Raw genomic sequence first — 13,363 nt, forward strand, 5'->3', positions numbered from 1 at the left:
AGTGGAGCACAAATCATAGTATTTTACTATGACTTGTGGAGTGGAGCACAAGTCATAGTATTTTACTATTACTTGTGGAGTGGAGCACAAGTCATAGTATTTTACTATGACTTGTGGAGTGGAGCACAAGTCATAGTATTGTACTATGACTTGTGGAGTGGAGCACAAATCATAGTATTTTACTATGACTTGTGGAGTGGAGCACAAGTCATAGTATTTTACTATGACTTGTGGAGTGGAGCACAAGTCATAGTATTTTACTATGACTTGTGGAGTGGAGCACAAGTCACAGTATTTTACTATGACTTGTGCAGTGGAGCACAAGTCATAGTATTTTACTATGACTTGTGGAGTGGAGCACAAGTCATAGTATTTTACTATGACTTGTGGAGTGGAGCACAAGTCATAGTATTTTACTATGACTTGTGGAGTGGAGCACAAGTCACAGTATTTTACTATGACTTGTGCAGTGGAGCACAAGTCATAGTATTTTACTATGACTTGTGGAGTGGAGCACAAGTCATAGTATTTTACTATGACTTGTGGAGTGGAGCACAAATCATAGTATTTTACTATGACTTGTGTAGTGGAGCACAAGTCATAGTATTTTACTATGACTTGTGGAGTGGAGCACAAGTCATAGTATTTTACTATGACTTGTGCAGTGGAGCACAAGTCACAGTAGTTTACTTCCGAGGCTATACCGCACACGTATTGTGCGGATAGCCACTTCCGCAAAACCGTGCACTAAACCAAAACTTTTTTACAATACTGTATAGGTTTACAATGACCATAAATGTCGTTATAACCGATTTTGACTGTAGATATGGTAGTGTGGTATTGTAGAGCGCACCATACGCTCACACTCGTGCTCGTATCGCATGCATCGCCATCAATGGTAATAAAATCGACATAAAATCAATAACTAAAAAACATGAAAGACATTTATTTTCACATTCGTCAAATAAACACACAAAATAGCACTTGATGTAGACGGTATACTCTAGATATACCTACAGATACAGCCGATGAGCCGACAGTCGACTATCTAGCTACATAGTACGGCTATTTTAGTACAATATTATCACTGAAAAATCTGACAAATTTCTATCAATATCACAGAAACTACATCTCCAATAGACAAATCAAACAATTTTTTTGGGACTATTAGACGAATCATTTTAGATCAAAAAAGGCTAAAATGAAGAATTTTTATGTACCTCAACCTATCGGGCCAGTTTTTTTTTTAAATGTTCAGAAAGGTTAATATATCAAAATCTACAAGCATTCAAACCAGCAAAAAAAAAAATTAAAGCAAATCTGAATAAAAAAGTAAGCGCTACAATTATAATATACGAAGATACGATAGGAACATAGTTCCAACCGGGTGTCCTCTTTTTGAAAGACTCTTAATAACTCATTTTTTCCTTCCAGATGCATTTTTTAAACATGTTGAAAAAAATCATTTGAAAATTTCAGAATTTAATTATTCCATATAGAAAGGATTCGGATATATGACTGGCCTATAAAATAGGCATCGTATTATCGATAACTAGTATCTGTATCTGTACATCGACAATCGTGAATCGACAGTTGACACAACCATCACATCCACATCCCAGCTAATAAATATTTATAAATTAAAAAATATATATCTTATAACCTAATAAATTATTTAAATTCAGATAAAAATTCAACAATGACAATAACAATGATAATCATCATCATAGTAATAATAGAGGAAAAACATGAATGGTGAATGGGTGCAGATTGTATATTATGTGTACGTTTGGGGGTGGTAAATAGCATCCCTTTTTAAATTTGAAATTAATGAGATTTTTCCCTTGGCCCCGAAGCACTGTGACAAAATCTATAAATAACATCACATGTGAGATTCTTCTGTTCAAACTATGAGTACATCTTATATATAGGTATTGTATAGATTATACAGTGAAACTTCTTTATAAACATAGCTATACAGTCGAAATCTTCACATACGAAATTGTCTCGTTCAACTTGTATTAAGAGCCAGAATAATTTTGGGTAAAAAACTTGAATTTTTTTTTATATGAAGTTGGGCTAAGCCTAAATCAATTCTTAAAACTTTAGGAGGAGGGGGGGGGGGTTATGCCCGGTTATTTAAATAAATAAATGACTTCAAAAGTGGACATATTTAACATTGATTTTATGGTAAAACGGTAGATGGATGATATGTTTTTTCATGGATTCCTCTAAAACTATTTAAATTGAAGCTAAAATCTTAATAAATTATTGAAAACAAAACAAAAAAACCCGTTGTGGCAGACTAATTAAGGATGTATGAGCATGGTTGTGGGGGCACAAATTAAAAAATAAAAATTTTTTACATTTTGATGGTTTTAACTTGACAAAGTAAGAATCAAATTTTTCAATACCTGAAATAATTTTCAAAATATCAAAATTTTCTTTACTTTAGTTATTTAGCTTTTGACATTTCGAAAACCAAGGCAGATATGGATGCGCCGGTATGTATTCTTTAAATAGATATTAAAAAAGTATGCAATTGATTGAAGAGATTGAACTGTACAAAGATATCTCATTCCACTGTTGTCGTTTTCGAACTACTTTGCTCTCTCCATTCTCAAGGGCAAAAATAAAATCTAACACCGCACCAGTGTATATGCAATAGCAAATACTTTCCACCTTACGGGTATTGTAAAATGTTTACAATGCCATATTTATAACAGAAGAAAACAGTTGTAAGAGGTGTTGGTGTTACATAAAACGAATCTCACGCTACGAAAATAACCTTCTCTGTTCAATTTTTCCTTTATTTTTATTTTTATTCTTCATATTTTCCTTAAAAATATAAACTTATACCCTGTGTCGAAGATAAACGGGAAATGATAGGCAGACGAGTTCCAAGACAAATTTAGACTTGTGGTTGAAATTATTTGTACCTTATTTTCAACTTTGATGATGAATTTTGTTATAACTTCATGAATGTAGACGAAAAATAAGATTAAAATTTTTCGATATCTGCCTTTGTTTTCGAACTAGCGAAAGCTTAAAAATAAAATTACCTCAAATTTTTCGTAAAACGATAAAATATAGTTTCAGATTTTCGATTATTAAAGAGACATTCCTAACATACTGCTTGTGAGAGTTGTAAAATTACAATTATCTTTTGAAAATATCATAAAGCACGTGGAATTAAACAAACTCAAGTAACACGACATTTAGGCAAACATTGATCTGTATTTGTCTATCAAATTGTTGACATGGGTTTTCCATATACAAAATCTTTCACCCCCCCCACTTCCACCCCTTAGGGATTAAATATAGATAAAAACCATCGTCGAAGCAGGTTGTATATCGTGTACAAAGAGCTCAGTCGATGCAGAATTTTTTGAATCCATAAGCAATACACAAATGAACGTAACATTTATATATAGAAGTATAATGAAATAAATAATAAGAAGGAAATTTGACATTCGTGATGGAGTTCTGCTGCTGACGAGTTTTTATTTTTTGCTCTATTTATTAGTATTTTGTTTACAATTTGTAGTCTCATACAAAACGACATCTTTTTATCATAAATTTTATATAATTTTTGCTTCCGCCCAGGCTATCTATACGGTATAAAGAAGCTATAATCGTTTATTGTTGCCGCCAAAAGCAATAATTTTGAGCGATGACAAAAATTTCGATACAAGATTCGTCAATTTCATTTAAAATTAATTATATTAAGGAAGTTTTTAAATAAAAACGGAGAAATTAACGAAATATTGGAGAAAATCTATCGAAATATCGGAGAAAACTTCGAGAAAATTTCACTCAAAACGTTTGAAAGAATAATTTCTGATATTTCGTCTAAATTGCTCCGTTTTTTCAAATAATATCTCGTTATGCTCTCCTAATCATCAAATGAATTCGATTTTTGAGTTGAAAATTAGAAAAATGCGCAAAAATTGAGAAATATCTCAATAAAACTTTGCCCTACGAAAAAAAAATAGAATTCATTTAAAGATTGGACTTTTGTAAAATATTGCTTAAAATTCTATTTTAAGGTACCTTAAAATCAAAAATCCGAGACTATCACCAAGCTGTAAAACTAATTACCAAAATCTAAGCTCTAAGACTAGCTTCTTATATCCTCCAGCTCCCAATCTAACATTCTGATAATTAAATAAATTGAAGAGAAAATGTACCTTACGTAGGAAGCTATGTACTTATTCCTGCATTGTTGTTGTTCTTTTTTTGTATACATACAATTTTCCTTGGATCGAAAATGGATATTATTTGCACATACCGGGTGCTTAATAAGTTCGAGACCCCATCCTCTTGAATTTAAAAAAAATGAGCAATAAAAAAGTTGTAGATTTTTGCTCGAACAATCTATTTGATGGCCTTGAATTTACCTTAACCTTGACCATTAAGTCAAGTTAAAGTTAAGTTAAATGGGATTCTTAAATGATTTAATGATAATTGCATTTTCATAACTTTGCATTGAAATACAAAAATAACTAAAAAAATTTAACAATCAGATGTTTTCATGTCTCTGTTCGCATCGAACTTTTGTTCTGCAGAACTAAGTGTTGCTTTTTTATTAATTTCATACAACATTCTGTCAGAACTCTTATAATCAAGAACTGAATAAGTAATCATTTTAAAAAATCGATTTCAGTTTCAACTTTTATCTCGGTCATTATTTTTAAAACTTGGAAGGGGTCTCAAACTTTTTGGACACTCTGTATAATGTACATTAATTCTGTTTTTTAGTTTTATGTTTGGAAATTCATCGATGATGTTTACTAAAAACTTGAATGCCTGCAGCCTTGTTACATAAAAACAATGAGATTTAAATTATAAACATATTTTTTCTGTTTATGTAATTAAAATAATTCGAATCTTCTAATAAGAGCTAATACCTATTACCGTTATAGACTTTTACCAGAATAAGTACAGGCATATAGTTCCACAGGGGATGATTTTGAAAAATACTTTGAAGCCTATTTTCGTTCATTTTTTAAGGTCGATTTTCAAGACCTCTATGCATAAAGCTACTCCGAGATATTTATACAAGTTTCGACGCCAAATTTTGTGCTCAATTCATTTCCGATCTCAAAAAAGGGTATTTTCACCCAAGTTAAATATAAAATAACCGAGAAATCCTTCAACTTTTGCTTTTTTTTTCCAAAATATAATTTTCGAGTAAGTTTAAGTATTGATATTTTCACACCCTGCGACCTTGGGAGCGGCAATCGACGGGAATCACAGCCTGCTCTCAAAAAAAACAATTATTTGTAGCATTCGTGCTATTCTTCACATAAATTACACGATAAAATTGCAATTTTTGAAGTTTCTAGCTGAACTTTGACCGCTATGTGTGTGTGTCTGTCTGTCTGTGGCATCGTAGCACCTAAACGGATGAACCCATTTTAATTTTTTTAGTTTCCTTTGAATGGTAATTTAACGGAGAGTGTTCTTAGCTATTTTAAGTTCAAGTTTAGGGTTCCGTACCCGAAAAAATTTGTCGCGGGTTTTTTAAATTTTGTAAATTTCACTTGTCTATAGAAATGACGTGACCATAGACATATATCTACCTGTCAACTAAAGTTTTACAAAATAAAAAGGGCGTCCAAGGGTCCTTAGGTATACATGGCCTTCAAAAGGTTAGAGACGGCTCTGAGTACATCCGTTTTGCAAAAGTTCTTTATTCGTAGAATTTTATCCGCTATATAATTCTGTTCATGGACGTACCAAGAGGGATCTACAACACCTGGATTTGAACCATTGATTTAGTTTCTTTTTAAGCACGGAATTTGGACAAAATTTGTTTCCCTTCTAGATTAAAAATTGATATTTTGGTCCGGGTACACCTATAATTCTATTCTTCTTAAGCGAAAGTTTTGGGACACTCTCTCTGTTAATTCTATACTCTGATTGTTGGAGGCATAAAAATAATTTAGCTAGATTTACCGATAATATTTTATCAATTGTTTTCAATCAATTGGTACTGAAAATTGAACAGTAGTGACCTCAATACGTATATTTTATAATTAGTTTGTTATAACATGAAATATAGGTTAGGCGATTGTCAATAGATTCTATATACAAAAACTAGATTAAATCCGTTCGAAACATCAACGATACAATAACACTTTTTGCCCATCAAATAATTATAATGTTTATAAAATTCGTTTCAAACGATTTTTGGGAAAAATCGAAAATTTCGATTTAATAAATTCTTGCATTTTTATTTCATTCCGAAGATTTTAATGTTTACGTTTTTCGATATTTTCGAAATACATAAAAAAACCATTCGATTTTGATAAGAGACAGTTTATATGATTTAATTGAATTAAGGTTGTTTCGGGCCTCGAAGCAATGGTTCAGAGCACCTACCCAAATAGACCCTTGTACTCTATCCCCGCTACGCTTTTCAGTGGCTATCATAACCAACTGATGTACTGAAACCCAGGATTTTCCTAGCGCTGAGTTTCCTAATTTCTTCTGGTTCGACTATGGCCGGACCAAACCATTTCCTTCGCTGCTGTATGAGCGCCGGGCAGTAACAGAGAAAGTGGATGGATGTTTCTTCTGAATTTTCTCCGCATCTGTCACACGCGGGAGATTGTCTCTTTCCAATCTGATGTTAGAACTTGTTCAGGTTATCATGCCCTGTGAGTAACTCTACGATGACTCTAATATCAGCTCTGTTTAGTTTCAAGATCTCCTCGGATCTGTTATCGAGCGAGTTTCCTTCACCCAACAGGCTTTTGGTGATTCGCCCTCCCTCGAAGCTGGTCCATGCCTTTAATTGTTTGTTTTTCTGAATATCTCCTAATCTGTTAAGACCTTCTTGGTATGGCATCCTCGCAAGCTTTTCTTGAGTGGGAGCCATGGTGGTTCCCAGTTTGGCCAGCTTGTCTGCTCTCTCATTACCGTTCCAACCAGAGTGTAATTTTAAGAAACTTGTTTAAAAATTTATGTTTTTAACGCAAGTTTAAACGTATATCTTCAATAAATTTCGATCTATCGAAATTCTTAGATTTTTGTTTACGTTCGTTTATTGGTAAATATTCCTCAAATTTTCTCCCGTCGAATTTTTTTCGAAAAGTTGTCTCCACCCAATCTCGATTTGTTCAACCTGCCTTTTCTAAATTTCGAGATTTCCTTTAAAAAATTAGTGTTTTAAAAATTTTATGAGCCATGCATAGCGATTTTAGAGTTAAAAGACTTTGTAATCAGCTTGTGTATGCTTTATTAAAGAAATATAGAACATTTTCGAGATCGATACAAAACTATATAGATATGTTTTTCTTTTTTTAAACGGAAATCGAATCGTATTTCGAAATAATTTAATAAATCACAATATTTTTTAACCTCTACATAAATCTTATAATAGGAATATCCTGGAATCTTTTTTTTACTGTGTCGTACTAATTTTACTATTTACAAATTTTCCATCGTCACTGAAACGAATTATTCGATTAAATAGTTCCTCGTTAACTTCTTTTTTTTAAACATTTGTAATAATTTTTTATCGAATTAAAGCATTGCGTGGACGTTACCTACATTTTTTTTTCCTCTTTAGAATTTTTTTTATTTTTGTTCAATTTTCTTCAATAGAAGAAATTTTTACCGCGCATTCCCACCTACCCACAGATTTTGGAAGAATCCGTGAATTATTACTTTACCTAAGGGCGAACAAATTTTGTCGGGGGTTTTTTAAATTTTGTAAATTTCACTTGTCAGCTTATTTCTTCGGCATACTTGAAAGGAATAATAACTATACACAAAGTGACTACAGCACAAAAGTATACGCACTCAATTTAATCATTAAACGAAATCAAAATATATATTTTGTATTTTACAATTGAACAAAAATCAAAAAGTTTATATTACATTTTTTTGTTGTCATTCCCAACGGTGAGCGTGGTTGCTTGGTAGAGTGTTGGCCTTCTACTCTATAGGTTTAGAGTTCAAAGCTCATGCAAGCTGGTCACTTTCAATTGTTCAATCAATACTCAACGTGATCTGGAAGTGGTTATCTGAGGAACGCATTACTATGGGCACTGATGGCACAGTTCCGATTCGTCTCGACGGTAGTACAAGTACGCTAAGATTAACCCGCATCAGATCATTCTGTGGCCAGATTGACCAGTTGAATTGAAGAACAATTGTGGAGCCGTTTAACTGGCTGTCTGATGTTGATAATCTCAGCATCACATACAGTCTTTTGTTAAATTTTTTGAAATATTTTAACACAGCCAAATAGATGTCAATTGTTTGCGGGTAAAAAGCACAGCAAAACGTCTGTGGCATCGTAGCCATCAAATTATTAAACGGATGAACCGATCTCGATTTTTTTGTTTCGTTTGAAAGGTTATTTAATGGGGAGTGTTCTTAGATATGTATCAAGTGCAAGTTTAGGGTTCCGTACCCGAAAATTTGTCGGGGTTTTTTTAAATTTTTGTATATTTCACTTGTGATCAATTGTAATTTCCATTGGATCCATTTATGGTACTCCTCTGAATGCTATTACTATTCTAGACGTATGATTTAATACGAAATTCTATGAGGTTTTTTATAATTTCTCATTTTCTAGTAAAAAAGACTTCAGATTTATATATTCAACAACCTCGAAAACTAGAAAACATAATCGTAAAATGAAAAAATTAGAAAAACTCATATTTGTCAACAAACCATTTTAATGATAGTTACCGTTCGTCTAATACCTCACCAGTCACCATCACCAGGTAACTACCTACAAAGCAATGTTACACAGTCAGTCATCAACAACAGCCGACATAGTAGAAAAACAAAACTCATGAGCTGCAGAGCTCCATAACTAACGTTATATATACCCCTATTAATTTAAGGTTATATTAATACCTATTAATTTGAACGAAAGGAGATTTTAACTTGAACCTACATTTGAACTAAAGGGGGTCTGATATACAGGGTGTCACAGGAGTAACGGACGTCCTTGTTGCACCAGGTAAAAAACAAAATTCTAAGACGAAAAGTTCTCTTTCATTTTTTTGATCCGATGCACGGATAATGAGCTATTAACTAAAATAAATAGCCAATCAGAAGCGTACTACATCGGTACGATAGTGAGGGGGAGGGATAAGAAATTGCGAGAGTGAGACGCGAGAGCTTCAACGTGTTTAAGTGTGTGAATGTGTATGTCATCTTAGAATGTTACTGATGCAACTTTCTACCTGATGCAACAAGGGCGGAAGCCCCATAAATTGTGTTCTGAGAAAAACACAATGGATTCATAACACAACTCGATCTTTCCTCGCTGACCTTCAGTGCATAAGTCTATATTTTCGTGAACTCAGGAGGCATAAAACAAATTATACATATACACACAAGCGTGCATAAAAAAGCCATAGCATATATATAAAAAAAAAATGTTTTTCTTTCGAGGAAAAACTTATAATTAGGTGTATCATATAAATAAAATGAAAAATTTTTCATTAAAATTAAATTATAAAAATATATACGTCACTAAAAGAAAAATTATTATATCCTGAGACTAATATTATTATTATTATTATTATTATTAATATTATTACTAGAGTGAGGCTGTTCAACGTTATGCAACTTTGCTGCTCAAACTCGCGCGTAATAAATGTACCATATATTGTCAGCACAATGACGCGCCCGTTTCTTCTCTCTCGTGAATTATAATAACATCATGCCATACGGATTTTATGAGTGTTTCATCTATTTTAATACACAATGATCGATTCATCTTTACTAATATCAATCCGAATTATTTACAGGAATAGTACGTTTTAAGCATGATATCATAGCTCGAAACATGTCACTAACATTAACTATTTACTTCAATACTACGTTCTAAGCATGATCCGATAGCTCGAAACATGTCACTAATCAATTTTAATTTAATTATGAGTTCAACGAAGATCCATTATTTGATGAATAGAGACGACTATAGTTCGAGTATTGATGATTAAAAAGCGATATCTATATTATCAAATTTATAAGCAGCATTTGCACACAATATATTATATATTTTTGTAGTTGCGTGGTATTGTAAAGCTAAATATAACTCATTATTTGACTACAAAGCATGTATTTGGTTTATATGTATATACCGTGCAATAAACCAAAACTTTTTTACAATACTGTAGGTTTACAATCACCTTAACCTCACTTAACATACTCCTCTCATAACCTCAAGATCGAAATATTGAATCTTTTTGTAATAAGTTGCTCTTTTTCCTCCGAAATCGTTAAAGATTGGACTACATAGCAGATTGGATTAAATTGAATTTCAAAATTGTTTGAAAAAGAAATGGCAAACTTGGAAGCATGCCAAGACTATATCTCGGTCAGATCTACTTTCAGTGGATCTAGTGAATCCAGGAAGCACGTATGGTAGGTAAGTTGGTTTGATATGGAAGATAAAACAAAATCGATCAACAAGTATAATAAGGGAAAGCTAGGGGTTAGAGGGGGTGAATGTATTAAAGGTATTTGTGATGAGAAAAAGGAAATTATCTGTACCTCTATTAGATTGGTTTTTCTTCTATAATACGTATGCATACTAATCGTGTAACGTCGTTACTTTGATGTTTCATCTATTTCACAATTTCACCCCCACTCCAATCCCTTCCTTTTTACTCTACTGAAAGTTCGTTTCGTTCGTTTCAAGGGATAATATTTAAGACCTCACCATCAATGACATGTGCGTCTTTCAAAAATAATATAGACGCATATATATATATACGGTAAGATGTTGTACCTTGGATTATTCTGTAGTTTCTAGACAGCATCATTTGTATTGAAATAAGATAAGGCGGGTAGGCTGAAGAATAGTTGTTAATGTGGTTTTGTTTTCGAATGAACTACTTAAATATTAAATTTTTAAGCGAAAGGGTTTCCAATGTAGAGTTTCCAATGTTTCAATTACATATATTCTATGACACTTTTCCCTAAAGTAAATTGTTACACGATTACACGTTCAAGACGTCAGGTATGATGTGTTCCATGGTACATTATGGTCTTATACCATGAATCAAGTATTGTTCCATTGACTAACCCATTATAATCGATATTTGTTTAAAATTTGTTGAGGGTAGTGATATAAGCAGAGACAATTACTTTTAATTGAGATATTTTAATGCATGGTTTTAAAAAAGACATAAATTTTGACTCTAGGTACAACACTTTTCTCTATTATATATATACATATATAGACTAAATATACCTCTATCCTATTTTGATATTTGTAATTGAAAATTCCCAATCATTTTCTGGGAAAAAAACTTTTTCAATATTTCCATCACCATCTGTCTAATAAGCTAACTTTTATATATACAGACACCGACAAAAATAATATACCACAGATCATTGAATTATTACCATACACACGAGAGAGACAGTCATTTGTTTTGTTAGTCGGACGTGGAAATCGAAAATCATTCGAATTGATTAAGGTCATTTCCAATTGAAAATTAACTCCGAACCGAAAAATGTGTTTTATTAAAATCAACACAAATGAATATAAAATTCTATAAAGCATGAACTTGTCTACATCGACAAAGGTTCTGTAACTTTAAGTGAGTGTCGAATATTTTCGATTTACAAAATAACCTCAAAATTTTTCAAATATGTCTTTGAAGAGTAAGAGTCTTAATGATCACAAACCTGAAAATTTTTTAGTTTTTGAGATATTTTACTTAGGTTAGGTTAGGTTAGGTAATATTGGCTGTTCACGAAGGACACACTTAGGCTATAGAGAACCTTTGTGATACCATGTATGTGTTTTACCACCTTTCCGCTGATCATTTCATTTATCAGCTCCCTAATTTCAGACGCTGAGTGCACCTCCTTCATGCATATAAATATGAGGAAATTAAACAGTTCAAATCTGTAGGAAAATCGAATATGATGGTCGGCAAAATGATGATTTTTTTTCTTGTTAAGACACTGATGTCGTAGGTCCGTCTCTTTTTATTCTTTAAAAGTTTCAAATTGAATTGGTTTTGACAATTTTGTTTTAATTTTGGATTTTAGAGAACGTAGAGGTCCTTTTTTTACTGGTACAGAATCCTAATTTGTTGCTTCCAATCACTTTATAGTATGTCTTTGAAAAAAGACACATAACAAAAAAAAAAAGAAAGAAGTGATTTTCACAAAACGACTTATAACTTTTCCAATTGCTGTCAATGTCAGTAAAGTTGAATTACACAATTAGGCAAAAGAAATGAACAAAGTTAAAACAAGATATATAAATTGGTGGTGCCCGTCTTTTCTGATAACTCATAGCTCCTAGTTGCCTGCTCTCTGTGATACTAACACTCTTATTTTGAACGTCATCAGTTTAAGATTTACCTCAAAACATTTAATATATATGATAATTTGATTTTCTTAAATTTTTTACTCTTTTATTCACTTTTAATTTTCACAACTTTTACTTTTCTTCGTTTTTTTTCTTTTAAATATTATTGACAATAAAAATAACAAAAAAGATTTTTATTAAAGGAAAGAAATGGAGTCCCACATTTGGATGCGCGAAACATCCTCATTATAATACCATAAGATACCCTGACATCTATTAGTGGTTTTGTTAATAATTTAAGATTGTAGGTATTGGAGCCTGTCAACTCGATGATCTTTTTGGGCTCAGAAATCATTTTGAAGTCAAGTATCTTAACAGAGCGAGCATTATTTGAAATAAGTGGATAAGTAAAAAGCTACGTAGCTTAGGTCTAGACCACTACTACCCGGAAAGGTTTTGAAAATGAGAAAAAATCTGAGAGGTGACAGCTTTAATCGAGTATACGACACAAATGACAGGATTTTCTGAATATATTTTTTTAAGCCTCCGGCGACGCATATGTATAAAATACTAGCTGACCCACGCAACTCGTCCGTTCAGCAAATCAGGCGGATCACAGTTGTCTTTATAAATTATAGCCTATGTGTTATTCTCATGTATAAGCTATATTATTGTAAAATTTCATTAAAATCCATTCAGTAGTTTACAAAATCGTTCATCGAAGTCGGCGGGTAATTGCTAGAATCTTTATAAATTATAGCCTATATTTCACCCTGACGTATGAGCTACATGATTGTAAAGTTTCATTAAAATCCATGAGTAGTTTTCGAAATCATCCATTTCGTATTATATCGTTAAGTTATAACATGATTCACTATCAAAATTGAAAATACATACTTTTTCAATTTGTACCCCCACTACCGTGCTCATACATCCTTAAGGATAAATAAAACTTTAGTATGTAAAAAAAAGAACAACTTGTTTAAAGACTTAGAACTTTCTATGAACTTTCTATTGTCATTTTATACAAATTTCACTGGAAATAATTTTTAATAG

At 32.1% G+C, this 13,363-nt stretch overlaps 1 protein-coding gene across 2 annotated transcripts in view; it reads left to right on the plus strand.

Moving 5' to 3' along the window:
• LOC123302581 (plexin A3) overlaps window positions 1–13,363 on the plus strand; it is a 381,571-nt gene that overhangs the window by 351,296 nt on the left and 16,912 nt on the right. The gene's annotated exons all lie outside the window — the stretch shown is intronic.

The sequence above is a fragment of the Chrysoperla carnea genome, chromosome X, assembly GCF_905475395.1.
Source record: "Chrysoperla carnea chromosome X, inChrCarn1.1, whole genome shotgun sequence".
NCBI classification, from domain to species: domain Eukaryota; kingdom Metazoa; phylum Arthropoda; class Insecta; order Neuroptera; family Chrysopidae; genus Chrysoperla; species Chrysoperla carnea.